Source organism: Abramis brama (genome assembly GCF_963993115.1).
Source record: "Abramis brama genome assembly, chromosome: 23".
Lineage (NCBI taxonomy): Eukaryota > Metazoa > Chordata > Actinopteri > Cypriniformes > Leuciscidae > Abramis > Abramis brama.
This window is the reverse complement of record NC_139985.1, coordinates 18,477,008-18,481,856: the sequence shown is the minus strand read 5'-3', so window position 1 is coordinate 18,481,856 and position 4,849 is coordinate 18,477,008. Positions and strand designations below refer to the sequence as shown.

The window sequence follows — 4,849 nt, the reverse complement described above, 5'->3', positions numbered from 1 at the left end:
TAGCCTATTGCCACACAGACCTGAGACATATAACGTTAGATAGCTTGAAATGTCTACTCTTTAGCGGAACAATTCAAAACGAAAGAAAACAGACTGCGCTGCTTATGTAATTCGTAAGAAATGTGCATTTCTCTCTGGCGCTGTGAAGATCGCGAGTCGTCAACTTCATCTGTCTAGCCGACAGACACTGACATAACTGTTTTATTAGTAAACAATTAAAATGTCTCCTGCTATATTTTACATATTTGCATGTTCCTTACAAAACACTGACAGTGGGTTTTTTTTTTTTTTTTTTTTTTTGAGCAGCTGCGGACAAATTCTTTCGACACACACACACACACACACAATATTACATAACACTCTGCGCTTATGTTATAAAAATATAATTTAACATATAAATAACCATTTTTAAATAGCCCACTTAAAGTGTTTATTACAAATAAATGACTAAATGCTAAAAATTAATACATTTTAATGAACAAACATATGCGTTGCATTTACAATTCTGTGAAAACAGCACCCCCACACTGCATGAAAAGAGGTGTATCCAGACCAGTATACTCCTGTATACACTGCTGAAATTCGGAAGAATCCAGGAGTATACTGGCCGGATAGCTCAAATTCCATAGATCTGTATATATCCGTTTACATCCGAAATGATACCAAATCGGATGTATGTTGTGGACGTATACTTCCGTGCTACAGCCATTTGTTGCCATGGCAAGTAATCCCATCAAAGGTTTTTTCAAGAGAACATTTTCACACCTTTGTGCACCTTTTGGCCTTCCCCCCTTCCTCCCATTACCCAGACCACTATTGGAGGACAGGACACATTGAAAACCCAGGAAAGTGATTTGATTGGTTACTTTTAGAACATAGCCCACCCTAGGCCTTATCGCACAGTGATTTGATTGGTTGTAGGCCAGCTATGCAGATTTTGCTCAGTATACACTAAACCCCCCTTCCCCCAATTTTAATACATTCAAATCTAATTTTAAAAACACACACAAAGATCAATGAGAAAGTCTGACATTTCTAAACAAAAAAAACAGTTGATCTGTAGTTTATTTTCATAAGTGAATTAAGTACAGAAAATTATCAACAATTTAGGAATACAAAATCATTCTAAAAGTTATTACAAAAGATTTATTGCAAATTGACACCAAGGTTTATGCACAAAAACAAATTTAGAATTGTGATGAGCCACACCAGGCCGTAACTTCTCAGAAGTGATTGAACAAGTGGTGCAGTCTTTCTCCAAACCATCTGAGGACAAACTTCCCTACTGGGTGTGGGCTGAACCTTTTAGTCTACAGAAGGACCCTGTGATGGATAAAGTATCTGCTATGTATGGAGTAGAAAGTAAGAGGATGGATTTGACTGAATAATGCTGAAAAGCAAACGCTGGAGTAAGAAGCCATGAAAGGGTTGTAGATTTTTAATGAGATCAGTTATGACGCCTGTCCCTCCAGCTCCGACGCGGGGGTGTCTGGCTCTTCATCATTGTAGATGTTCTCAGCCTAAACGAGAGAAGTTTATGATATCAGTGCAAAGTCCTAATATCAAATACATAAATAAATGGAAATCTTAAGAATGTACAGTTTTGCTGTACTTACCATCTGCCATACTTGCATAATGTTGTCCTCTGACACAGAACAGATTACCCAGGGTTCATTTGGGTTCCAGGAGAAATCTGAGATCTTAGCTGTGTGCCCACCATGAATGAACTGCCAAAACAAACAAAAGTGGATTATTAGACTGTCAAAACTGGCATGCAAAATTGTACATGCATTGAAATTCTATCAATATTTTCAAGCTTCAATAATGATACACATCATAACAGTAATCCACATGAATCAAGCGGTTTAATCCAAGGCTTCTAAAGAGACAAGATTTTGAATCTAATTTTGATTCTATATGTTATACTTAATCCATTACCATTACAATTATCTCACTTAAATGCTTGCTCACTCAATGTATTTGTGTTTTTACAATGGGGTAATGTTGTTGCGCAATAGCTTACACAGCGCACAAGGAAGCTTGGTTTCAAACTTTAAATTTCATTTACATAAAAATACAAACAGTCAATAATAAAATAAGAAAAAAAGAAACAAAATCACAAACAATAGCACAAATAAATACAATAGAATAAATATACAAATGGAAGAAATAGTGCTTTATGTTTTTCAGGTACTGTAAGTCTAATAGTAGTATTCAGGTAAGAAATACTACAGAAATTGAAGTAATCAAATGTAAAATAACACTGGATATTCTTCATTGTAAAAAATAAATACAGATTAATCCTTACAATTAAAGTTAAAAGTTATTCAGCGAGTGATTTTCTCTTTTCTTTTGTTCATTGATTAACAGGAATATTAGGCTGCTGTCACATTAAGACTGAATGCATGGATCCAATACACCGATACACATCCATTTTCTTCGGTTTACCTTCAATCAAGACACAGCCGACTGCGTTTATGTAAATACTTGCCAAGATGAGCATTTTGACAATTTTCTCAAGCTGTTTAAGAGGCAGCTTTATGTGTGTGCGCTTTGACTGTGACTGTGAAATCTGTGAGTAGTAGTAAAATGATGCGCTATACCCACAATCCCACATTGAAATTCATGCGCTATAACACCAACACTATCAGAGTGCATTGAGACGAGTGAGTAAGAGGAGGCGTGCGTGTGTGTGTGTGTGTGTCAACTCGCTGTCGGAGAGAACAGAGAGCAATAAAGCGCAGATGGTATCGATGTATTGATACGGCAGAAATTTAATATTGGACCCTATTTAACTTGAGTTAAATTTACCATTTCTGACAACACTACTCAAGATATTAATACTTTTATTCAGAAAGGATGTATTAAATTGATCAAAATTGACAGTAAATACATTTCTTACAAAGATTTCTATTTTAAATAAATGCTTTCTTTTGAACTTTCTATTCATCAGAATGATTCTCTTCATTTAGAATTTCTATTCAGTCAGAATCCTGAAAAAAATGCATCAAGTAACACAACTTTTTTTCAATATTGATAAAAATGTATCTTGACCATCAAATCAGCATATTAGAATGATTTTTGAAGGATCATGTAACTCTGCAGACCGGAGTAATGATGATAATTTCAGCTTGGCTATTCAGGAATGAATTGCAGCATTTTATATTAAATAGAAATCTGTTATTTTAAATTGTAATATTCCACAGTATTACTGTCAAAAACTGTATTTTTGATCAAATAAATGCAGCTTTGATGAGCATAAGAGACATTTAAACCCCCAAAAATTTTAAAATATATATTAATTAAATATGTTATTTACACTTGTATTCAACTTTATACTAAAATAGAGTGTGATCAATAGTGTGTGTTTTTTGCTGTGGTATTGAAATAGTTACCAATAATCATATCATTATAGCTCCATCTGTCACAATAAATATTTTCAGCAAATCTATCTCGACTCACCAGCAGCTCAGGTGGCCCGTCCTCGGCGTCCTCCGCAGACTGCTCTTCTCCAATTTTACTAAAGGACATAAATGTAACAAAGCAATCAATATAAGATAAAAGCATTTGTGGATCCAAATACAGTTAGCACAAATGAACGGTTCAAATTAAACCAGGAATGAGCATCAAGAAAGAAAAAAAGTATATTTTCAGGATCAATTATAAAAGAGTAGTAATGCCATACCTCAGGTCCCAAACATTGAGGCGTCTGTCTGTGCCACTGGAGGCCAGGATGGTCTCGTTATGAGGAGACCACTGGACCTGTCAAGAGAATCAGCATTATTATTATCATTATCATCATCACTACACTATTGCTTACGGATTGCATGTTGTTGTTATATTGTAACAGAATCTTGAGTTACCTGGAAGATTTCATCCTTATGTGACTCAAAAGAGTGAAGCTTCAACTTCAGGTTGCGCAGATCCCACAATGCAACAGTCTACAGCCATAAACAAACAGTGAGCATGTCATTTTTTTATAAACATTTTTTTATATATTGTCTTATGAGCATGTCATAAGACAATGTAACAGCACAGCGCAAGGTCAGAACGTAGGCTCACTATTGGCTGAAGCTGGTCATGTGTGTGATGCTGGCCAATAGTGAGCCTACATTCTGACGTTGCGCTGTGCTGTTACACTACATGAACTCACGTCAGACGCCCACACAGAAGAAAATGAATAGTTGAATAAAGTCGGTATTTTGGGGGGTTTTTTGCACACAAAAAGTCCAAATAAATGTGAGCACTGTGCATTTGTACTAGAAGATATGCATTCATTTTGCGTTCATTTGTAAAGGACAAACAAAAATGGATCATTTTTAAATCCATAAAATAACTAATTTTACATTCTGTTTACATTACATTATGAAAAACATAACATTTTAAATGATGTGCTGTTGACTTCTGCCTTGTTCACATTCTTGCACATGAGGATTCAAAAGAGAACTTTTGTTTTCCTTTTTAATTTCGGTATGATAGAACTGTTGCAATTATTTATTTTGACAACTAATATAGAAAGTTCAACTTTTTGACAAACTCAGAATTGGTTGAATAGTTCATTGATTATAAAAAAACGCATTGAAGGTTGAATAATCTTTGGACTACAGTATTTATTTGCATGTTATCTCATCCATGAAGATGCAACAATGTAGAACAAGCTATTGGAGATTTTGAGAACCAGAACCAAGCTAACTGAGCAAGTTGAACTTTAGCTATAGTGTGTGCCCTTTTATTACTATTTAATTAATTTTAATATGAGGTGGTGGGTAATAAAAAAAATAAAATAAAATTCACTCAGTATGCTGTCGGACCGGGACAAACCGCACCTTCTGCCACTGTCCTGTTTGCT

At 35.0% G+C, this 4,849-nt stretch overlaps 1 long non-coding RNA gene across 1 annotated transcript; it reads right to left on the bottom strand.

Moving 5' to 3' along the window:
* Window positions 1–416: 416 nt before the first annotated feature.
* Window positions 417–3,979, bottom strand: LOC311074795. The gene is made up of 5 exons (XR_014604365.1): window positions 3,864–3,979; window positions 3,686–3,762; window positions 3,463–3,520; window positions 1,617–1,727; window positions 417–1,520 (listed from the first exon to the last, which is right to left on the bottom strand). It is a non-coding gene; the product is annotated as an uncharacterized lncRNA (long non-coding RNA).
* Window positions 3,980–4,849: the final 870 nt, after the last annotated feature.